Source organism: Chinchilla lanigera, unplaced genomic scaffold (assembly GCF_000276665.1).
Source record: "Chinchilla lanigera isolate Chin_1 unplaced genomic scaffold, ChiLan1.0 scaffold00007, whole genome shotgun sequence".
NCBI lineage: Eukaryota > Metazoa > Chordata > Mammalia > Rodentia > Chinchillidae > Chinchilla > Chinchilla lanigera.
In genome coordinates, this window is record NW_004955408.1 from 4,769,910 (window position 1) to 4,795,045 (window position 25,136).

The 25,136-nt window shown below is 49.6% G+C and overlaps 1 protein-coding gene across 2 annotated transcripts in view; it reads right to left on the bottom strand.

Moving 5' to 3' along the window:
- Positions 1–25,136, bottom strand: part of Fstl4 (follistatin-like 4) — a 376,776-nt gene that overhangs the window by 247,988 nt on the left and 103,652 nt on the right. The window lies entirely within an intron of this gene.

The following is a 25,136-nucleotide window of genomic DNA, read 5'->3' on the forward strand; positions in this document are numbered from 1 at the left end:
TGGGAGGCAACACTACCCTGAACGAATGTGGTCATCGCCGTGGAAATTTCCCACAGGCATTATTCTCTGGGTCAGGGTGGACCAGGCTTCTAGTCACAATGGCTTCAGGTAGCAAGGAAGAGCTTGGAAACAACCCTCATTCAAACCCCTTCCCACTCCTGCAAGGGATGAGATTAGCCTCTCCCTTCCCAGCCAAGCCTGGTCCTTCAGGTTGCACCAATATCCTCTTCATGTTACTATTTTACTTGCGACACTAAGTTCCCGGATTTTAATTACATGTGTAGGATATATTTCAAAAAATGTTATTTTAAAGAGAATTTTTAAAAAGAACATTAAAAATGATATAGAATTTCAAAACAGATGATAGGAAATCAGCAATGGTTGTTATACTGCACATTATTATCTCCAAAGTAGTTGTTTGGATTACCAGCTATAGGCATGCAAAATTGATAAAAAAAAATTAAGCATTATCTGAGGAATGGATAAAAAGATGTATTTTTATACAATGGAGTATTACTCAGCTATAAAGAAAGATAAATGGAAGGCTTTTATAGGCAAGTGGATGCAACTAGAGACCATACTCCTAAATGAAATAAATCAGATCTACATGCATAAACATAGTATTGTCTCCCTAGCATAAGAAACTGAAAGAGTAAATAAGATCTGAAAGGTACAATAGATACTGTGAGAGGGAAAGAAACTGCTCAAAAGGAAAGAACAACTGGGATGGAGGAAAGAAGAAAAGAGAGAAGGAAGGGAAATATAAATACATAATTTATATATACAATATATACATATTTCCTATATACAAGGGAAATACACATACACACAAGATAGCTAAGATAATTATATTACTAATTTCTATTGGTTTACTGATAGGATATGCTTTTAAGTGACCTTAAAGGTTAAATGAAGTTTTGGATGCTAGTCCAGACATCAAACCACATTTGGAGGAGTATTTTTCTGTGGGAAAAAAATGCATTTTTGTTTCTAAAGGTTCAAACAATGCCTTGATGCTAAACTGCTGGGACCAAAACCCTCCTGTGAACTGTGGATGGCTTGCATGAATCACTCATTCAAATTCCATCTGTTGGCACTGCTCTGCTGTTAAAATTTCTAGTCTACAGGGAAAATGCCACAACTAGTGTGAGTTCCAATCCCATGTCTCAATATTGGGACCCGCCATCCATCCTCCCCATCGTAACATACTCATTGCCTTCTGAAGTGGCATATCAAGAAAATGGGGTGATTCTCACATTCTCAGCATTTTGATCTCTTTCAAGGGACTTAATTCAATTCCTAAGAAGTTTACAGGGGCTTTAAAACTTTCCTGTTCCACATCCAACCTCCAGTGTCATCATCCCATTTCAGTTCATCAGCCTTTGTTGCTGTCTGTCCTGAAACATCTGGGGATGAAGGCAGCTTTAGCCTCCCTCCAAGCAGACATGCTCCAAATGACCAAAGAAATCCTGAAGTTATAGGCCATCATTGATGCTGCTGGACTGGACACAGCTAGGATTCCCAGTAAAGTATTTTTATGCCAGTGCTCTTGGCCAGGGGTCAGAAGCTCAATATTTAGTCACTACTGTGTCCTTTATATCTGTGTATTTTAGACCATTTATATGATTTATTATGCTATTTGACCCACCTGAGTAATACATCCTTGAAACTTTCTGCATTTGAGAACTCTACCCTCTTCCTAATGACCTAGGATGTTTAAAAAACAATATGATTCCTTGTTCCCATAACCACACCTCAGAATCTCTGATTCTAAGGAGGTCAAGGCAGGTTCGAAGGAAGAGCCAGGCCAGACAACACCTCCTCTGCCAGCCACAGCGTGACATGTACACCAAGGCCTCAGGCAATGAAGTGAATGATCCACTTTCAAAACCCATCTGGCCTTGTCCTGAGTGTGTCACAGGCTTTGGCCACAGAGGGGGCCATGGGGTAAAGAAAGGCAGACACAGACCTTCACGGCCATACCCTTCCTGGGAAAGAATTCAGGGACGTCTGCTTCTACCACATTCTGTCCTGCCCCTGGGCTCTGATGACAGAGGGAGCTCCTCAGAGAGAAAGCTGGCCAAGTGCTGCTGAGCAGGTGTGGGACATACAACTGCTGGGGGCAAGGCCTTGCAGCTGGCGCGACTTCTTCAGGCCCTGGAGAGTTTCTAGGAAGCACTACAGCTCTGTACTGATGCTATGTAAAACTCTTTCTTGCTCTCACCTCAAGATGCTGAAAACGCCTCACTTATCTTTGAGTCTATCAGCCACTCAGCTCAAGTGGACTGGAGGTAGTGTGTGTGGAGGGCATGCTGGCTGACTCCACAGTCTCCATTTCACTCTAAATGATGAGTCAAAGACATACCTAAAATCCCATTTCCAGGCCAAAAACTGATTCAGGAAGGGGCGTGTTTCATTGTTCACTTATCCTGAAGAGTGAAATGTGAGGGCACTAGAACAGCATTAGGAAGAGATAGTCTCTCCTTCCTGAGGTTGCTCTGCGTGTGTGTGTGTGTGTGTGTGTGTGTGTGTGTGTGTGTCCCTGTGGGGCCAGGAGAAGGGCTCAACTGTTCTGTGGAGGATGGGAGAGAAAAAACATGGGTCCACACCACTGATAGTTCTAAGCTTGGGCCTGCACTACTCAAGGACTTAGAAATATGTGGAAATAACTTTCCCTACTAGTTGAGCCCATTTGTGTGTCTCTCTAACCTAAGGGGACAGGTGGACTAACAAGGAACCCAGGTCTTGAACTGCCCCTGGACCAAGCCCTGCGATCCAGAGTTGGGAGATCTGCCTTGAGACCCTTTGTACTCTGGGAGCTCAGAAGCCGCCAGAGTCTGGCCTCAACTGCTTGTCAAAGCCTGGCTGAGGAATGAATGTATCATGAGGTGGTGCCAGAAAGCCTCTCCCAGGGCTTGGGGATTGAACCATCTTTACTATGCATGAGGCCCCTATGAAAAATCCTGAGACCAGTGGCCACATGGATTACTTTCCACCCTGGGCATTCCTGCTGACAAAGATTAGACCAAGTTTAATCCAGGATCCTTTGAGCCTTTGTCTCTACGGGCCTTGCCCTTGGCCTGCTGATCTCAGGTTTAACCAAGGACCCTGCTCAGCTAATGTATCTACAATCCCCAGGGCCTGACAGCCAATCAGGCTTCTCTTCTCATTTGACAACAATCAGACCATCCCCCCAGCCCCACCCCATACCTAACTCCGCTGCTCTCAGTAGCTTCCCATCCTCTCTTCTCCTGCTCAGAGGTTATAATCTCTACTTGGCCCTGCTGAATTTGAAGTTGAGTTGCGATAACCTTGACCCCTACTGTGTGAATATCACTCCTACTGTCTTTAACCAGGGTCAGCACTGTTTCTCTTTACCACTGGCCATTCAATTCCCCTCAGCACCCATGGTCTGCTCTTCTCTCCGTTGTTCAGGTCCAGGCAGGACTGTATGGGGCAGGCCTGTTACCCAGAGCACCTCCTCGTCTCTCCTCATTCTGGCTCCTCAACTTCCTGTACAAAACATCTACATAAACAGGGGACGGAGTTTTCTACGCCACCCTGAGGACTGATGTTTCAGCACAGGTACCCTGTGTCAAGGAGCTTGGCTTTAACATATCCCGGCATGTGAATGACTGATGCCCTTTCCCGAGTGCTAATGAGGAGAGAAAAATGAGCATGAAGCCTGCCTACATGAATGAATGCATTAATAAGAGGAGGTGCTGAGGGCCAGAGGGCAGGGGATAGGACAGGAAGGAGCAGGAAAGCAGGCAGAACCTGGCAAGGCCCAGGGATGACTTCTTTACCGCATTATCAGTGTGGTTTACACACCTTCACATGCCAGACAGTTCTATTGTGTCTGCACTGAATTCAGTCCCAGTCACTTCCCACACAGTCACCGACCCTGGAGTGCGAGCTCACAAACACATCACAGGCGAACTCCACTGGACCATGCCTCTGCAGTTGCTCCACATGGCCCCTTGGCTCCTGGCACCGTGGCACTCTTGCAGTCAGGGTGCTGGACACCCCCTCCCCACCCACACAGAATAGAACCTGCCTGTACCTGTCTGAGCTCAAATCCACCAGGCCATGTGTGACAGCTGAGGCGCTGAGTTATTGACTTAAAGCCTGCTGCATTTTTCCCAGTGACAAAACCATTCTTCATTGCTGGGCCCTGATGCAGATTTTTCGGGTTAAATAATGAGAAAAGTAGTCCCACCTCCCGCCCCCACCAGATACTCTAACAAAGTGAGAGCCCAGGCTTAGCATGTTCAGGTGGTTCAAAGGTGCCTGCTCTTCCTCATTCACAAAACCAAACCCTTTCCTAGTGCGACACACACAGCATGACCAATGGGTGAGCTCCGTGCGGAAACTACCTTTGATTCCTGCAGCTGAAGCATCAGCGACCCTCCCTGTCCTTTCCAAGCAAGCAGCTCCCAGTGCCGGGCCCACACTCCTACAGCCCAGGGAGAGGGTGCGATGTGCGGGCAGGCCAGAGAGAAGCTGCCAGGGTGAAGCCTCGGGGAGAACATGCCTTCAAGGCCCGGAGGCCACAGGGTGAACACAGGGAAGCAGTTTACCCACTGCAGACTTTCATGGTGGAAATTCTTCAAGGCATTGTAAAAGAAGTGACCATTTCCATACTTTTTCCGCATTTCATACAAAACATAGCTGAGTGGACTGGTCGTTTGTTTTATTTTGTTATGGCACTGGGGATCAAATTCGGGGCAGCCTAACACTGAACTGCATCTCAGTACTTTTTACTTTTTATTCTGAGGTGGGATCTTGCTACCTCGCCTGGGCTGGCCTTGAATTTGTGAGCCTCCTGTCTCTGCCTCCTGAATGGCTGGGCTCATAGGTGTGTGCCAATGGGCCCACATTTGGACAGTAATCCTTCCACGACCCATCTGAATTCAGATATCCACTGTGTAAGAACTCACTCCTCTTAGTATTTTCCCTCCAGTGGGAAAAATGACAGTTTGCACATAGGGTAGCCGGCTACTCAGTGCCAGCCTGTAAAAGATGACCCCATACTGGCCGCGTCTCATCTGTACGGGGCATCCGTTCCATGCGCACTCGCCCCATCACGCCGGCTCTGTTCAGATGCCTCTCAAAGCCCTCCCACTGGCTCAGGGTACATTTGTCTCCTCCGAGCACTCCTTGCCCAGCAGACTGTGCCCACATAACTCGGAGGGGACTCTGAGTCTGCTTTCTTGTATTGCCCACTGTTACTTCCTGTGTGCTGTCTTTGCCCCAAATAGACAGTGAGGGTGCTGAGGCCAGATCCATGCCATGCCCCATGGAACCCCCGCAGGGTGCTGAGCCATAGTGGATGCAGTGGAGGGTTTGGGGGAGGCAGACTGGGGCAAGGCAGGGTACTTGGGTTCCGGTCCCAGGCGTGGGTGACCATAAATCAGTGCCTCCTCTGGGCAGGAGCAGGGAGGTGAGCTCACTCCATCCACCTCACACAGAGGAGCACTGGGGGTTGGGCCAGGCAAGGAAGCAGATCCTTTCCAGACGCTGATGGCAGCAGGCACCAGTGGGGAATGTGTGGGCTGGGGGCAGTGGCCATGAGAACAATGAAGGGAGATACAACAGTCTGAGGTGGGAGAAAGCCTTAACCCAGAGTCTGACAAAGAGGTACACAGACGTGTGTGAGGAAAACAGATTCTAGCAGAAACACAGTACTTCTGAGTAATTATGCGGATGGTTGGAGGCGCAAGGTAGTCTGTGGTGCTGGGAGTGGACTGTGTTTCTTCAGAGGCAGGAAAAGCAGATCAAAGAGAAGGAGCAAAAGAGGCGGCGGTGGTGAGCAGGCGGTTTCAGGAGACTGGTAGAGCCCTCTGGATGGTTTCTAAGAGGCCGGGTCCTGGCCTGAGAGAGGAAAGGAGATGTAAGACAGTTCCAGTTTCTATCATTTTAAATTCTTCTCCAACTACCACTGGAATTGTTCAGGCAGTGAGTGCCAGGGGAGTAAAATTGCCCAGGAGAGAGAGTTTGAAACACCAGCTCCCAGACCCTGGCCCAAAGCTGTGATCAGCAGGGCAGAGACAAGAAATAACCCCACAGGGTTCGGATGTGGATGGCCTCAGAACAGAACAGAACAGACCTTCCGGCTGTATCTCCTGGAGTTTTCAAGACATAATCAAGGGAAATATTAAGTGAGTGGGTGTCTCTGTTTTTCAGGATCTTCCTATGGGAACACAGAGGAGATTCACCAGTGTGGGACTGGTGTACGTACCTCAGGAAGAAGAGCTCCAAGGCTATGTCAGGCACAGCGCCGGCTCAATGAAGGGAGAAAGCCAGGACGTGCATGTCGTGGGGGTGCATCCGGGATACCATGGGTAATTCTGACCCTTGCTTGTTTCTGAATGGAAGGGGATGGAACATGGCCTCAGTTGCCAAAGTGCTCACACACTCCTTGAACATGGTTCTCATTCTCAACCAAAGTGAGCAGCAGGGCTCCGAGTCAAACTTTCTTTCTCTGTCCCTCTTGGCTGTTCCTTATTTTGAGTAGATCTGAGATGGAAGAATTCCTTGGGGCAACAGCATTTACTCACGGTTATGCATTCATTCACTTTCACCTGTCCACTCACCCATCTATCCATTTACCTATCCAACATCTGCTGAGTTCCCTGGTTTGCCACAGGACTGGTATGAAACGTGAACAAGGTGAGGCCCCGCCCCTCCGAGGGTGGCTGCAGTCAGGTGAGAGCAACAGAGACAAAAGCACGCAGCACAGGGTCACAGCCAGAGAAGTCCAGCAGCCACTGCAGGCGGCAAGGTGAAAGTGCCACGCCCATCGGCTGTGGTTAGGGACAGCATGAGGCAAGGGTGTTCAGCCTGCGGAGCAAGGTGCAGCCTGGGGTCAGTGTGTGCGTATGCGTGTGCACCACACCAGTCACTCATTAGGACAAAGGCATAGTGGCGTGAAGCTCAGGGTAAAAGGAGAAGCAGCGCAGCGGTAGGAAGCTTGTCTGTTATGCATCAGGTCGCAAGTTCAATCCTCAGCACAAAAGGAAGCAAAGAAACACACACAGAAGGCCAGTGGGGAGGCGGTACTGCAGAGGGAGGCTCGCCCCCCAGCTCCCTGCTGTAGGGGTTATCTGACGCACGGTGTGGCAGTGTGTGGGAAATCACAAAGCTGTTAAGAAACAGCAAATTAGCCCCTGATTTGTGGATCTTGTATCTCTGGCAGCCCCCTACGGTGGCCAAGAGGAGGCAGCTGGGAGGAAGCCAAGAGCGCTGTTGGGGGCTGTTCTCCTAATCCTGACTGCAGAGGGGGTCCTGAGCCAAGGCAGAGATGGATGGTGGATGGAAAGGGACAGATACGCAGGCCTGGCAGGTGAGGGGCACAGGGGCAGGAGCCTAGGCAGCCCCAGCACACTCAGACACAACCTCACCTTCTGGCCTCCACACACTGGTCCTGACCTCTGCGGCAGCAACAGTCTCTCCCATGATGGCCTCCTGGCTTCTTGCTCAGACACCGCTGGCAGTGGGCTAAATGCTCCTAACGTGTTTCTTACACATTGCAAACATTTTTCTATCTTAAAACACTCAGGTGGTTTGTTTTCTGAAATAACAAAAGCAATTAGACTAATTGGCTTTAGAAGGAGGCACTCATAGGGAACAACCTCAACACCACACAGGAGGCACCTGGCAGATTCTTTCCAGACTCATAATTTATGGAGCAATTTGTTTGTCTTGCCACGAGCAAGAGCTTCTTAGTAAGAGAAAGGTACATCAGGGGCCAGGGCCTCGCTTTGCAACCTCTTAGCTGCTCCTCTTGTTGGGAGGATAAAAATAAGAGATGGTTACCTCCTGCCATGGGGGTTCCAGGGCACGGCCGTCTCTACTAAGCACAGCACAGGCACCAACAAAGACCCACTGGCCCTGTGGTGTTACTGCCTAGGGTACAGCTCTCTTGGTCTGCGCACAACTCCATCCTAATATGTGAGCCAGACCCCGAAGGACCACCAGCCCAGCATGGGTGGGTGTGGTGACTCAGTATTGGTGTATGGCCGCCTGTATGTTGGTTAACTACAGAGGCTGTTAAGACGCAGTGCCAGGGACGGTGTCACAGTTTAGAGTGCAAGAGGAAGACTGTGGCCCTGATACAGCCTTTGTTTTCCTATAAAACCCACCCGAAGCTACTTGGAGAATTACTAACCTTGCCATCTGAGGTAGAGGAGCCCAGAGCTGCCTTTTCTACCTCTTGTCACACTAGCATCAAAGCAGCGCCACCACTCAGCCTGCTTAGCTGCTCAGCAAGCCATGCCACAGGCATAATGTCCAGGCCCAGCCCTCAAATTCTTTGTGAGGCAGCTCTGGACAATCAGGAATTGCTAGACCTGCAACATAAAACGCACAGAGCAGGGTAGCAAACATACTGAACATGCAGCTACACAAAAATGACCATCAAAAACCCCAAAACCAAAACCAATCCAAGAGAAAAAAACTTGGAAGTAGAATTCAGACAGAAAACCAAAGGGCTAATATCCTTAACTGCTTTCAAGAAAGGTGCATTTCTAGAAGTTGACAGTGTGCTTGAAAATTAAGAGCAAGAATCAGCCTGGCCTTGGACTCTGGGTCAGTGGCACTGCTTGTGTAACAATGACACCTTTAAAAGTCTGACAGTGCTATCTTCTCTTCCTAGACACATAGCCAAGCTACTTTCCACCCTGTTTGTATGTAGAATGGACAGGCAGACTTGCTCGCATAACTAAACATCTGAGTACAATGATGAATCGTTTCTGGGCTGGGTCCGTTAAGGGCTGGTGGGCCTTTTCTTACTCTTTCTCACCCTTTTCCACAGTGACCTTGGAGGCCACACAATGGAGTCTGATCCCAGAATTACTGCATGGAGCAAAGAAGCCCTCATTCCAGCATCGCTGGGGGAGGAGCTGGCTAAGGTGTGAGTGTGCAAAGAGCTGTTACTCACCAACCCTTTTGTATGTGATAGCAGCTATACAATCTTGACTACTGGGAGGGACATTTTCACTGAAACTTGACATCTACCCAACCTGTCAATCAAGAATATGAGGACGGGAAAAGCATTTTCAGAGACTTGAGTGGTAGAAAGTTGCATCCCTCTGCATACTTTCTTAGGAAATAACACAAGCGTGTACTCCAGAGAAAGGAAGCCTAGAAATGAAATGCAGGATATCCTGGGAAGTACAGTCCCACCCACAAAGAATGTTCTTAATTAGAACAAGAAAAAAACAAGCTCCAGAAGAGGAAATTCTAGGGGAAAGAAAGAGAACTGGTGGCTAACAGATAGCACACGAGAATGCTTGCTGGGTCACAGAGAAGGAACGATCAGAGAACATCTCATAATCCTAATAATGCAAGTGTGAAGTATGTGTCTTCAATTTTTGGAATCCTCTTATAGACCAACGATGGGAGACCAGCCAAGCATTGGTCTGAAGGGATGGATCTTGACTACTGAGTCCAACTCCAGCATTTACAGATGAACAAACTAGGGCTGGGACAGGGCATGTGATTTCCCAAAGGCTCCTCAGGGAGTAGCAGACACCTGAGGGCCATGGCTTTGGCCTTGAACTTGCACCCCCGTGGCTTTCTGTCTCCCACATTGTTCACATGCCTGGACTCACGCTAACCAGCTATGGCAGGGGGAGTGCTGGCTCATGATCTCATTTTCTCAGCAAGGGATTTGCGGCTTCTGCAGGACATGTCACCCAATTCTAGTTCTGACAAACCTCCTCCCCACCATTCCTGTTCCTTTGGACAGTTTTCCTCCCAGTAGGGGTAGCTGTCGATTTCCTCTCTAGAGAAGATAACCTTGCCTGTCCAACACGCTTTAAACTGGTGCTCTGTTCATACAGTTTTCGAATGCTACTGGAGAGACTCTGATTTGAAAAGGAAAAAACAAAAATCAATGGTGTGCTTTGTAGAGGTGACATGTCAAAGCATGTCAACCACTCGGCAGTCTGCCAGGCCAGCAGCCCCATACCACCCAGTCTGCAGTTAGCAACAGAGCCCAATGCTTTGACCCAGGCCAGACAAAGTGGATCTTCACTGTATGCAGGGTGTCCTTCCCATGGTCTCCCATATGGACGTAAGCCCCAAACTCATGTATTGAGGGCCTGACCACCAAAGCAGCAATGTTTAGAGATGGGGGTAGAGAGGTTGGTGGGTCAGGAGGGCTGTTAGGGCTTGTGTTTAGATGTCCCCCAAAGCCTTATGCAGTCGTAGGTAGGGCTTTTTCAGAGGTAGCTGGATCTAGAGTGTGTGATGCTAGAATTGATCCCTGGTTCAATGCTAGGTTGAAGGGCACTAGTGCTAAAGACGTGAGTGCTACCTGCCCTAGTTAGTCTGGATGAGAGAAAAGACACTGTGAAGGTCCCTTTTTGCAGAACTATAAACAGAAGTTCCTTTGTAGTTCTGACTGATAAACTGTCTTCTGCCTGTTATGAACTGTTTCTTCTCTGTGAAGCCACCTTGCCTTGGAGCTAGCCAATTATGGATGGAAACGTCCACAACCGTGAGCTAAATAAACGTTTTCCCCTTTAACTTTGGGTGTTGAGTATTTTGTCTCTGCAACGAGAAAAATAAGACAAAGGCACTGACCTCATCAATTAACCCATTGATGAGTTCACAGTTGAAGGGGCTAATAGGTGGGGGCCCAGTTGGAGGGACCGAGTGATGGGCATGACCTTGGGAACTGTATCTTTTTGTTGGCCTTTTCCTCTCTGGATCTTTCATGTACTCTCTACTTCCTGTCTTCTGTGAGGTGAGCAGCTTTCCTCCACCATGCCCTTCTGCCATGATGTGCTGCCTTGCCGTGAGCCTAAAAGCAATGAAGCAGGCTTACAATGGACTGAATCATCCAAAACCATAAACAACAATAAATCTTCCCCTTTTAAGTTGTTTTGCTCAGGTATTTTTGTCACAGTGATGGAAAATTCTGAGTCTCAGGGCAATCGTGCTTGGAGTAAGGACATCTTGGACAGCCAGGGGACACCTTGGCAGCCTTAGTGTGGCTGTCCAAGTGGTCATGGGATCAGGATGTTAGTGAGGTCAGTCTCCTGAGATCTTGAATAAAGGAGTAATATCAGACAGTGCAGCTTTGGAGCAATCTTCTTACACGATCTACTCCACGGTAAAGTCTTATCTCAACTCCTCCAGCTATACTTTCTTTCCATGCTGTGCTCAGTGAGGTGGAAAGAGAGCTGCTTTTTGTCTTCAGGGGAAACTGAGAAATGGGGTGTGGAGCATGGGACATGTAGAGTGGCATCTTGCACACAGGTGGTAGCTAATAATTAGAGAACAGAACAATCACAAATCCCTCCATGCCCTTGTTCCATCCTCCCCCCTCATGCCTAGCAGCTGCAATCACAGTACTCAAAGAGGGAGGAGAGAGAGAGGAGGTAGCGACATGCACTTGCTGAGAAGTAGCCAGCCCTCAGTGCCTAGTGAGAGCCCACAGCACCCTCCGTGGCATGGGCTCAGGCTCTCCTGGGATGAGACTGGGCCACTGCATCTCTAGCTCACATGAAGGAGGGCCCGTGGCCCTACCAGGTACTGCCAAGTGCACAGGCCAGTGGAAAATGCCAGCTTCGCTCATCTGTGTTAATAAATCTATTGTGAAGCTGTCATCCAAGGCGTTCAGTGCAGAAGGACGGGCAAAACTCCACGGCTTCCCTGACTTAGAGGGAGGCATTGCAACATTAAGCAGCTATTTGCAATGAAGAGCCTTCATTTTCTGCTTCCCTACCCTGGCATTAATAAGGAAAGCACATCTAATTGCCAAGAACACTCCGTGCACGGAGAGAAAACTCCGAACACCAGGGTCAGTGGCTGGGCCTGGCATACCAGAGATTACTCTTAAATTATTTCTCCTTTCCTAGCTGCTTCCTTTAAAGGCAAGAAACAAGCAGAAGTTCCTCTGTAGTTCTGACTGAGGACTGATTATCTTGTTAAATCAGTCCTGTAATTGGAATTGATGGCACCCCGACTCCCATGGCCCTGACATTCTCCTATTGCTAGGGTCCCTCCCCAGCCTGTCTCCAGGGGGAGAGGATGAGAGGAATGCTTCTCACGCCTCGGGGGCTCATGAGGCTCCTGTCCAGCCCAGGCTGGTCCCAGGATGCGGCCCCAGCAAGCAGTGCAGTCTCGGGATGGGAGCTGGATATTGTATTTCCCAGTTAAGAGCTCAGACTCTCAGTTCCAGGCTTGTGTCCTGGGCAGTTTTCTCCACCAGGACAATACCTGCATGGATTTCTCCAGTTCTCCGCCAACAGGTGGGAGAGAAGAACACAGCACAGAATGTCATTTATAATTTAGAATTCATTATTGGAAAGGGTTCCGCAGTAACAGCCCAACCTCCATCAGCTCAGAGACGTGTTTGCGGGGGAGGCTCCGCGGTCCATGTAACCAGAGGCTCGAGATCCCTCCAGGCCTCCTTTCCCTGCCTCCTACGGGCTACCTCCCCCAGCTGCCACACTCCTGTCAGGAAGCTACTTTATCTCTGGAGAAGTTTTATGCCAGGGATATATGACCAGAATACATGAAGGTCTTTTAAATTTATTTTCAATAGCCCTGCTACTCTCTCCTCTATGAAATATTTAGCATTTAACTCGTTATTTCTGCTGCTGGCGAAGTCCCAGGTGCAGGTGGCTTTGTAGAGATGGCAGAATGTCACACCAAGGTAATTGTTTCTCTTTATTTCCTCTAGATAAAGAATAAGTAATAGGCAGGTCTGAATTATCGGGCGGGGCCTCCATCTCGGGCTCGAGCGATAACATAAACCAGGAGATTGAATTTGGAGTGGTCTGCATAATCAGCTCTCCCCGCTCACTTCGGGAAGTCTGCCTGGGAACGAGTCTGCACTGGCCTGGCGAGCCTCTCTGCTACCCTGCTTGAGCGTGCATCTGACAGTCCCTGCCTTCTAGATACTCTCGGAGCCAAAATGGAAGAGAAGGAATTTGGGCAGGAAGCACTTTGTGGGACTCTCCAAGGAAGTGGCGGGACGACGCAGTGGAATGCGTGTGTTCGTGAGGGCGTGTGCGTGTTGCAGGAGCCAAGCTCAGGAAAGGCGTAGAAGGAGAGAAGAGAAAAGCAGAGGCAAAGGAAAGGGCTTGAGGTGTGAGGAGGGGGACTCGAGAGCCAAAAGCAAGGATGACAACATCTACGCCACGTGGGATCATTCTGCAAATCTTTAGAAGCACCTGTCACCTGCTGGAAGGAAGTCTCTTTAAACTCGATTACAGCAACAATGATGGGATCAGAGTCAGCGACAGGCACATCTTGGACAACCCCTCATCACCCCTCAAGCACCTTCTCTCCTGCAGACGTCACCTCGCCCCAGGCTTAGCGCATGGTTCACCGGGCTTTGCCAGCACATGACCCTTCGTAGAGCAGGGTCTTGTTGTTACCTCACAGCCATGTTTTGAGTCCCTCAGAATAACTCAAGCCTGAAAACAAAGTTTGTTTTTTTCTTCCTCCAAGCATTTTAAGTAGACAAGACATAAATATTCATGAGTGATACAGTGAATGCTAGTGAAGAAGTTGTGGTAGGGAAAACAATGATGTGAAATTTTTATAGCACAGCCACTTCCCTCCTTGGTAAACTCCAATGACAGGAAAGAAGGAATGACACCACATGTCAAATTGATCATCCTTCCCCACGCATGTGCAGTAAGTACTGTGCGCGTCCCTGCTGCGTCTCTCTGGGCCCATTTGACCCCACCACAATTCTGCTATTAGAAGCCACAAGTTGTCCTTTCTATGGACAGTGGATCTCACTGATCCCCGGCCAGTGGGTCACCCACTGAGTGAGTTTTAGATGCATACACAGATGTGGCTATTATTGGAAGACTGATTTGTAAATTGCCTCTCGTACTACAGTGTGATCTTGGGAAGGAGCTGGAGGAGGGGAGGGACCAAACAGCCCAGGTCAAACATCCTCAGACCCTGGGGCTGAGGTCAAGGGCTCCTGCTTCACTTTAAGACCAGGTGGACCAACACACAAGCACCTAACTAACCCACCTGATGGTTACACCCATGACCTGGACCTCTTTGGCAAAGTGCTTCAACATTTGGGGCTGGGCCTGGCATTGCGTGCTTTCGAAATCATCTGGTTACCCAAGCCTCTTGTGTCCTTGTGGCCCTGTTCGGCCATTGCACTCAGCTCAGGGACCCCATGGATTAACACCATCGTTTTTTGTTGTTGTTTTTGTGGTGGCAGGGACTGAATTCCCTGCCACCGCACAAAGTGCTCTACCACTGAGCTACAGCCTCTGCCCTTTGTATTTTTTGAGCCAGGGTCTCACTAAATTGTGCAGGCTGGTCTCAAACCTGTGCTCCTCTTGCCTCAGCCTCCCTGATAGCTGGGTAGCACAACTGATGTGCAAACCTCTAACCACTACTTACGTTTAAAGTTTGGTTTAAAGTATCTGTTCAAATGATTGAGGAAGAAAGGAGAAAGAAAAAGTTTTAGATATGTTTAGTTTTAGAACCTGCTAAGTAATCCTTTACTTAGTTGGCCTAGAGGAATATGGCCCTGATTTCTAAGGGGAGGGAATCAAATTTTCATAAATGACCAACAAATAGCACTCAGACTTTCTCTCTGAGTCTACCCGCTATTCTAGTGGGTGCCATTCCTTCAGTTCTTTCCAAGAGCTTGCCCTGGTATGGGGCATGCACTTTACACTGGTGTGCTGATCAGTCTGTATTCCATGGTTTTTGTACATCTCACTGCGCCCTGTAGCAAACCTGTAGAGAGAGGGTTTAGCATGTGCCCACTTGTAGACCAGGAAACTGAGGCTGGAGAGCCCAGAGGCCTTGCCCCAAACCACTGATCTGGGACGCAGACCGAGCTGTGTGATTTCCACACGCTTCTCCTAACAGATCCCAGGCCCCTTTCTCCTTCTCAGAAAGACACAGGGGAACAGGACCCTTTAGCACTGCGCCTGTGTCTCTTCTCTCAGAGAACCTGCTGAGATGTTAATTGGCGCAGGAAGCAACTTTTCTGAAAACATCATCTTCAAACTTATCTTTGAAACCCTGCAACTCCCACCTCCGCCTTCCCTGAGAACTGCCAGTTTTCTGGAGAATTTAGACAGAAATTTGCCTGGAGAATTCATAGCTCCGTTCTTAGATACCAAAGCATCCCTCTCACTGAGGATATGTTATCCTTCAGTGACGGAAAAGTTCCCATTGTTGGCCTGTGTGACTTTGGCAGCAATGATATCAGATGCAGACGCCAATCCATAAACACCAGTGGGACAATCCTCTCTTTCCAAATCTCACTCTGGTACATATCACTGTGCAAGCCAGTTTCATTAGGAAGCAAATCATGTTCTTCCACTGAAGGTCCCTATTGAACCAAAAACCACTTCCAATGTTCCTGCAAGATTTTACTAATGAAAAAATACGTGAGAATGAACTGCACAGCCAACTCCGTGTTTTTTTTCCCTCTTAATAAAATTTATGCCATGTAAAGCGCACAGGGTGGCCCCATTTGGATTTAGACTCACTCGGCTCCCTTCATCCTCATGATTTACGGTGCAAAGGTGCACGCAAACAGTCTAACAATGCAGTCTTGAGTGCTCATCTGAAATTCTAACTGGATCGGTGAGCGAGTCGTCTGTCTCGGGTCTGCTTCTATAACCCGAGTGGGTTCAAGCCTCAGGAAGAGGCGTTCGTAACTGTGGTAACAGGCAGGGATAAATAATGCATTTGGAGAAGACAGCCTCATTTTGCTGCAGTTGTTAGAATGCATTTCCAATATTATGGGCTTGCAAATTTAATCTTAATTTCTTCTGTGATTTTTCTCTTTACGATTCTCCATTGATCCCCGGAGTTAAGAAAATGTATAGTTTATCATCTGCCTGGTCAACAATAGCTGAGTTCCCCCAAGTTACCTCATCCATCTCCTCCCATCAGATCAGGATAAGATTTAAATTTTTCATGAAAAGCAAAACTGCGGCTTTCTCCATGGCCAGATAACTGGGGTAATTGTTCACACACACTAATGCAGCTTCAGCTGGAAGCTCCTGAGGCCCTGCGCTGACCCGGATTGTGAAATGGGGAAGAGGCTACCTTGGCAGTCAGGAGGCAGCGGTGGGCGTGCGGTGAGGCGGGATGGAGGTGGGGTGGGGGTGAGGTGGGGGGTTCTTCCTTGACCCCACAGAGTGTGGAGAGAGGCCATCTCATTCACGAGACAATCTGAGGGCATGTTTCCATCTCCAAAGAATACAGATAAAAATGATTTCTTCTGTCCCAAATGTGAATATTTTCCATGTGCAGTATAATTTATTTGGACAATTGTTTAAGTAAAATGGAAAGTTCAAACGAGGAAGTTTAAGTATAATAAAGATGACAAGACAAGTCTGCCTTCTGTGGGACAAGTACCCATGTGATCTTGCCTGCTTTCCTTGGTAGTACTCAGCACTACTTAGCATTCTTCTGTGTTGATTTGCCTACTTGTTACTTGTCTCCCTGTGCCAGAATAAGTCTTACAAGGACAGGGACTTTGCTTGTCTTGCTCAAAGCAGGGCTCCCTGGCTGAGCCCAGTGCTAGGCACACAGGAGGAGCTAAGTCAGTCTTGGCTTAGAGGACTGAGTCAACCAGAGGCCACCAGCACAGCGCCAAGCTATGGTGTCTGCAAGCCCTGCACACGAATTCTCTGAGTCACTCTCCTTTCTCATGCAAAGAGGGTCACCCGATAAACCCACAGTGAGAACAACTCAGACATTCATCCATTGGTGAATGGATGAACAAACACGGTATAGACCATGGAATTCCTTCCAGGAAGGAAGGGCTGGTCCAGGCCACAATGTGGAAAGGACACAAGAGCCGGACACTCACTGAAAGAAGCCGGACACGAAGGGCCATATGGCATACGAGTCTGCGGGCGGACTGTCCAGAAGAGGCAACTCCACAGAGGCAGAGAGCAGCTGTGTCGGGAGTGGCTGCCTAGCACTGGGGTGGTAATGACGGGCAGTAGTAAAGTGGCGTGAGGCTCCTTTTAGGGGTGATGGGAACACTCTAAAATTAGCCTGTAGGAATCACTGGACAATTACGTAAATATACTTAAAAAAATCACTGAATTGCACAAGTGGACACATTCTATCTCAAATTATATTTAAAATTATATCCCAATATAGCTATTCTCTTTCTAAAAAGCTATTAAAAATGAAGTCCTAGGTTAACACCAGGAATTCTTTCTCCAGTTTTCAGGGAATGCACAGTGGTGCGGATGACGTACCCGCTACTTCCGTACAAAATACACGTCAAACTCCAAAGAATTCAAAGAGGGTTGCATTCTTCCACGAGGATCAAACGAGATGATGCGGTGACAGCACTTGACCCGGACTGCCACGGAGGAAGGCTGGCAGCAACCCGCTGCCTGTGCCTCGCAGTGGTGCGGGATGAGCCCTGTATAAATATTTGCCATCACTGCTCCCTGAGCGTCTCACAAGGACTGAGGAGCTGACGCGCGGCGAGAGTGCTGGCGGCCATCCTGCTGCGCCGAGGGTGCGGGGCTTCTGCACAGCGCACGGCTGTCGCGTCCCCAAGGCTGAGCTAACATCTAATCCTTCACCTGTGCTGCCCGGGCTGCTGCGTGGCCCAACAACCTGATTCATGACCCTGAAGAAACTCTTCCGTGGATGACGGGTCTCTCTCTTCCTGGGAAGAGGAAACGATTTCTAAATGAGATTTCTCCTCCCTTAAGGCTTCACCTACCTTTCAGCAACAGTGCCAGGAAAGGGGTTGCCTCTGTGGAGCAGTCCGTGCGGGTCACACTGATGGCTCCGCGCGCAGGAAGATGGGCCAGCCCGCGACACAGAGGCGGCCTCGCCAATTCCAGCCTCCTCCACAGAGCAGGTGGAAAGGGGCCCTGACTGTTGGCCTAATGGGCCTAAGGAGCCACCCACTGGGGCTGCAGGCCGTGCTGTCTGCCGAGGACGTTCTGGGGATATCGGGCGTGAGTGTCTGGTCCCGAGGTGCTAAGTCCTGCTTGAGACTTGGTTGTACGTTTTATTTCTGCGCCTAAGCAGCACCATGGAAGAAACCCCTCATGGGTGGCTCAGTGACGAACGTGTGTTGAGCACTCAGGACTCAAGGTGGAAAATGAAAAAGTCTGGAGCAGAACAGGACTGCAGCCGGGGTCTGTGTTCAGAGGTGCTGCCTATCCGCCAGCAGCGAACGCTGCTCAATACACAAGGTCCATGCAGCAGAGGAAAGCCAGGATCGCACCGTCGCTGGGGGATTGGCTCAGGTTGAAAGAAACACATGTGAGTGTGTTTATTAAAGCAACAACCAACTCAGACAGCAATGCCAAGAGACACAAACCCAGACTCAGGTTTCTAGTGGGCACTGATGTACCACTGGGACCGCAGAGCAACATTTACAACATGTAACTGAGACAATAGGACAGGCTGTTAGAAAGAGCCAGGCTTTTTCCTGGCAAGGTAGGAACTGCCCAGGGCTTACTGTGGGGTCAGCACGGATTGTCACAGACCCTCAAGAGCACAGAAATGGACAACTTCTGGAGAATGCTGCAGAGCTGACAGAGGTGGCCCCTCACCTTCCCAAGTTGCACATCTCTTCCTGACTGAGCACACCTGGGACGACCCTGGCAGAGCTTACAGATCCCCAGTGGAAACACAGATCCCATGCACCCAGCTGCTGGGAGAGCTGCAGGTGGCAAGGGTCTTTCTGCAGTAGCGTGGGGCCTGCAGGGCAGAAGGTGAGTGAGGGTGAGGACCCCAAGCCCTCCTTTGGAACAGAGGTTTTGGATCTTGGTGCAATGGTCATCTGCAGCTGGGCAAGAGGAGGGAGGTCCCAAGGAAGGCCACCAGGAGGCTCTGCAGTCCCTTTGAAGGATGACTCTGGCCCCGTGTGGAAAATCCAGATAATCCCAGCCCACAGAGTCAGCTGTAGGTCCTAGGAGTACTGTCCAGGAACCTGCAGCTTCTTGTGGACCAAAGCCATCTTGGGAGGAGCACCCAGCTGAGAGTGCACAGCTGAAGGAAGCCTTGCTCCAAGCTGCAGGTGCACACACCCTGGAAGATGCACGCCCTGTGGGGGCCTATCTGCAGAGCCCATTCCAACTAAAGGACCAGGGTGTTCTGGCTGAAACTAGTCTGGGCTTGGACCCCAGCGGAGGGGTAAAGGATCCTCTGTGCTCCCATCACAACCCACCTTGACCTTGGCCTCAACCTGGCCTTGGTGTTTGTGGTGGAGACCACGGTTGGTTTAGGAGGCGGCCTTTTCCTCAGGGTGCTGCTGCACCACACAGCTTCCGCTCTCAGTTTTGGGCACGAGAGATGAGACACCAGCACGTCATCAGGGCAGTGAGGGCCTCTGGGCAGGTGGAGGGTCCCAGAGCAGGGTGGAAAGTGCTCAGCACAAGACAAAATCCTTCGTTGCTGCCACTCTGCCACCAGCCGGCAGCCGGTAGAAGACTCTGTCTCTGTCGCTGCTCCTCCCCAGCCCTGTGAGGGCACCCGACAAGAATGTCCACTCCCACTTTCTTTCTCTGGACCCTTCCCCAACTGCCTCTGAAATCTGCCGCCTCCACAGATGTCCTCACCCTGGCCCCAGCCACCTGGTTGCCTTTCACGGGCTGCCCCATCCCTCCCACCCTTCTCAGATGCGCACCTGTCCAGGAAGCAGGCCCCCACAGGTCCTCTGTCTCCTTGGGCAGCAAACTGGGCCTTTTCTGTACCTTTCAGGAGGCCTGTGCTGCCGCGGCAAATGGAAGGGGAGGCACGAGTGGTACTGTCACCAACTCAGAAAACCAAAAGGACAGGCACATTTCACACAGAGGCCTTGCGTGGAACTTTGTAGAGGACCCGGAAGAGGGTTCAGCTTACACAAATAGGTTTTTTTTTTTTTTTTTTAAGTAATGGAAAGAGTTAAAAATCCCTGTTGTCTTTAGTGGTTATGGAGGAAGAATAGAACTTTATCACCTTATTCGGAAGAACTTTAGGTTTATAAGGGCCACTGTGTATTAAAGAAAATCAGTCTTTCATATAAGGTTTAAAACAGTTCATCTTAGAATTTGTGACCTGTTTTTACCAGAATTCAGGGTGAATCTCTACCCTCTAGGCCTCTGTTGCTTTACATTTTGCGGTAGCATGTATGACTGTCCCCTTTCTCTGCGTGACAGCGTCACGTGGTGCAGAGAGAGCGCCTTGCGTCAGCACTCAGGACTCCGAATAGTCCTACTCTGCAGCTGATGTCCCATGAGGGCCTCGGTTTCCTCCTTTCTTACCTTGCAAGTTTGCTATAAGGACAAATTGAGATAGTGAAGGTAACACCAGGTGATCTCGATGTAAATACGTTGTATTTATTAAATAGCTGTTCTCAACGTGTTACAAGAAGCATGTGATTCAGGCTGTATCTCAATTCAGGTGTGATCTGAAGGGTAACTTTACCCAAAGAACTTGCCAGTTCTTCTCTTGTTTTTAATCTCTTTGTCAAGGATTTCAATACATTACCTTTGATGACAGCTATGAATTTTGGTTTAAAAATGAAATGTGACTACCCAGGTAGTGCCACTTCTCTGCCCAGATCATAACTTTACAAACATTCTAGAATGCCAAGAGTTGCTCTCCCTGGCCACAGAGAGGGTCCGCGGCAGCCTTTGCTGTAGGAACACTCGTTCTCTTATGTATGAGCTTCAGGAACAACTAAAGCGGCAGAGTTCACATTCACAGCCAGCTGTCCGGAGCAGATGCTAAAGAAACATTTGCCTGGAGACTCAGAGCAGGGGGCGGGAGGCCTGGATGGGCAGGTGATGGCGCCATTGCCCAGGCAGGTGAAGCATACCAGCTCTGGCTAACCAGGACAGCCAGTCTGGTTGGCAACAGCCAGATTGGGGAACATTGCAAGGGAGGTGTAATTTAACTTTGAAAGCTGCAGCTACTCAAACTAGGTTAAGAAAGCATGGCTGGGACTTGGCGCTCTGCAGAAGTCCTTTCAACCCACTTTAGGAGAGGCAAATGATCTATGATCAGCACATTCCAAGCAGAGATGCAACTAGCAAAGCTAGCACAGCTGTAGGCAAGCTTCGGTCCTATGTGGATTGGTTTGATGGCAGTAGGCACTGCAGTGACGATACCCAGGTTCTCAGTAAATGTTCTAGACCGGTTCCAGGCTAAAGAACCAGACACTGTGCACAAGGGGAGTAAACTGCTGAGTTTTGTTTTGAGTGGCCTGGAATACCTTCACCACTGGACGTGGACACAGTGCCATCCTGAACCACAGGTATCTGAGGGCTGTACCCTCACTACCCTGGTGAATTACTAGCCGTGTGGGTTGCTTCCAGAAGATAAATTCTTTTTCCTGGAGCAAGTCTCCAGGGTCTCCAGCTGTAGGCTATGGAGACTATCTTCTCAGTGTTGATGGGCATAGTCTCAAGGGAGCAGGAAGTCCTAGCCCCAAGGCAGCAACGTCACAGTGAGATGAACTCACACTCATGACCGGCAACCTCCATGCAGCTACCAACAAAACACAGGGTGAGGCGGTGAGCCAGGTATGTGCACAGGCTGTGCAGAGGGGTTTGGAGAGACAGAGGCAGAAAGAAAGAGAAAAAGGGGAGGGAGGGAAGGAGAGAGAGAAGTAGGCAAGTTGAGAGGCTAGGGAAGAGAGGACTAGAGTGGGGAGAGAAGGTAGGCAAGGAAGAGCCACCTTGAAAAACCTTGAAGGAGACACAGACAGGCTGAAGGGGAAAGAAGGAGAGAGAGAGGAAGAAGAGGGAGTGAGGAGGGGAGAGGGAGAGAGAGGAGGAGAGGGAGAGGGTGATTGATTTCCCTGAGGACTGGGAGAAAGACACATAATTCCAGTGAGCATTCCCTCCCTACTTCTGTCCTTCAGTTTCTTTAAAAACTAGCTCAATCATCAGCCATGTCTGAAAAAGCTTTTGAGGAGATAAGTTGAAGAAAAATGTGCTTGCCTATGAAGAATCCATCACCCAGCACAAGTTACTCTCACTGACTTGGGTAAAGAAAGCAAAACAGCCCAGGCTCCTCTTTCAGTCTAGGGCACTAGAAAGGCCTGGAGATAGTGCCCCCAGCCCCACCCCTGCCCCAGCCTAAGAGCGGAACTCCCCAGAGGTGGAGAGGAAGAGCTTTGACAAGTCTGTCTTTGGTGCATACACAGTGGAGCGCCACAAACCACACACAGGTTATGCAATCCCTATTTGGCTCCAGGGGAAACTGAGGCTCAGGGAGGACCACTTGCCCAACGTAACACAGCCAGGATGAGGAGGAGAATCTGAGGCTTCTATGTGGCACACAACACCCCAGGGCCCCGACACCCACACCCCTGAGGGGACAGCTGTCTGCAGGGACTACAGTGGGTGTATATTCCTCTCTGAGGGGAGAGGATCTGACTCTGGAGTCCAGTGCACCAGCAGGCATACACTGTTCCGGAGGACGCTGCAGGGTGGGCATCTACCCTTCAGCACACTGAGGGCCTGGTGCGGCTTTGCTGGACCCGCTGCCCGAGTCACGCCCTTCCTGCCCTCTGCACTGGCCCCTCCCAGGATTACTGAGTCCGGGATGATCACATCCTGCACAGGGCAGGCCCTTGTGATTCATCCTGCTGCTCGCCAGGCACTTGCTGCCTTCTGCAGTCAGAGCTGTCACCACGTCTCCTCACGGATGATGGAGTGGGAGCTGCTCTGAGGTTAAGCATCAGTCAGGGGGCCCTGCATGCTCGATAGCAGGGTCTGTGTCGTGGCAAACTATTTCGTTGTCCACCTGTCTCTATGGCCTCAGGTGAGCTCCTGCCTTGGAGCCTTGGGCTTTCATTATTAAATGTAAGGCCCGTGCCTCACAGGGTCATGGTGAGGGCTTCCGGAGTTGCTGATGGAGACGTGAGCTCACTGGCTGTACACGGCAAGTCCTCCCTCAGTGTGGGAGCGTCAGCGTGGTCACTCGCCACACTTTCCATCTCAGATGACATCTCAGATGCTTGGGACCAGCCCTCCAATAGCCAAGCAAAAGACCAGCCCCAGGACTGCAGGGCTGGCTCTGCCTCCTTAAAGCCTGCAGAGCCTGGGTCTGGCTCCCACACCTGGGGGGCTTCTCCCCACTGCACTGGGCCTCTGATTTGTCACCTCAGAACAATTTGCTTAATGCAAAGATGGAGAAGCAAGAAAGTTCAGACCTTTCCCATAGAACCCATGTTTGAGAGGGCTGGAAGCTGACTAGAATCCCTACCACTCTCTACTAGCATTTTATAAGTTTGATTCTTGTGGAAATAATTATCTTGTGTGGTTTAGGATCTCCTTCTAAAGGCCGGGAGAAGTGAAATCATCTGCATGACAGGCTTTTTCCTTGGTGAGGAGTGGACACAGGTTAACCCTGGGGCGGGTCCTTCTGTGTGTAGGGTGGAAGCTGTGCATTTATCTCTGGGTGAGAAAAAATATCCTTAATAATGTAGATTTGGAAGAACATCCCCAGGCCATGCCAATTTTCATGCTTGAGGAAAATGAAAACCTAGTAGTAAGAATTTCCCTGGCCCCGGGTGAGGTGGTTCGCATCTCCCACAGCCACTGGGCCACTGCCCTTGACTCCGGCATCTCGAGACAGCCTGTCAGAGAGACACAGAGGCTGGGGACCCCAAAGCTCCAGCTAGGACCTGCCCCAAGGCCATCTTGCCAGCCCCTTGCTGGGCAGAGGATGGGGTCCTGAGGCCAGTACCACAGGTGCCGTGGAAAGTTGTCTCCCTACCCGGCGCTGAGCCCTGTCCTGGCTCACGGTGCTAATGCTCACTGGGCCTCTCAGTCTCCAGGATTCTTCAGAGAAACCCCAAGCTCTGGGCCTCTGGGTCCTCAGCGGAACACACTTCTCAGCTAACCTTCTGCATGACAGCTAACCGGCCTCACCCACTGTCCACTGCCGAAGCCTTGTCTTTGTTCTGAGACCTCCACTGCATGTCACGTTAGAACCAATCACCTTGTTACACACGGCAGGTCAAACAGAGGACGTCAGCGCTGCCACCACAGGCAGCGTGCAGCAGGGTCTCCATCTGTCCAGTGAGGGACCCCAGTGTCTCCAAGGTGTTGTCTAGGCATCTCTGTTCGCTTGGACATCGTCCCTGGACATTAGGAGAACTCTGGGCTGAGAGCCCCTACATGTTCTCAGAAGACACGCACAGAGCCGGGATCAGGAACCAGTACCAGTGCTGGGGCAGAAAAAGGCCACTTTAGGGCAACATGGTGCCCTAACTGCATCCAGGCAATGGGCACACACCTCACTCCCAAAGGAACCCTTAGCTCCTCTGCTTCTGCACTGCCCAAGGCAGCTCCCCGATCAGCCCGCCTGGCCCTGCTGCCACCCCTCCACCGTGACTAAGGACAGGAGACATTTGTCATTGATGTCTGAACAAATATTAGGTCAAAGGCTCACCTCTGCCCTGAAAGCAAGCCTCCGCCTGTGTGCTTTCACCAATGACATCACCTCCCGCCACTCATCCCGCTGCCAGCAAAGGCCTGTTTCCCTGCTGACCTTGACTGCCAGGGAACACCACGTGCCAGGACCTCAGCACAAGACGTTCTCCTCTTTGTCAACTTTCTTTCTTCTCTTTTTAAAAACTTTATTCTACCTGTACTTGCTTATATGTGTTTTCTGCATAGTCCATCTTGGGACCTAAATAATTTTTTAAAAAAATCTACAAGTACCATAAAAAATACAGAAAGGTCTTACAGTGGACGTGTTTTGCTCAGGTGTTACAGAGCACCATAGCCGTGCAGTAGAATAAATAATAAACGTGCCCACCTCTTAGGTCATTTTGATCTATAAGTGAACAAAAACACATAACACACACAGCACGGTCTCTGGTATATAGGCATTGTCATCAACCTTGATTTGCCAGAACTTGACTTTATTTTTCAGATCAGATTTTGGTTTTGTTGATCTTTATTACTTTTTTATTTCCTATTAGTTTCTGGTTTTGTGTTTATTATTTTCAAAGTTCCTGAGCTGAACTCTTGGCTCTTTCTAATTTTCTAAAATTATACTGAAGATACGTTTAGTTACAACCATGGACTTTCCTTGTGAAAGTATGGGTGTCCCCATTTCTTTTTCTATATGTTTCCTCACATTAAATTTAGAAAAATAAAGTGTTTAAATATAAAAAATTATATTGAAGG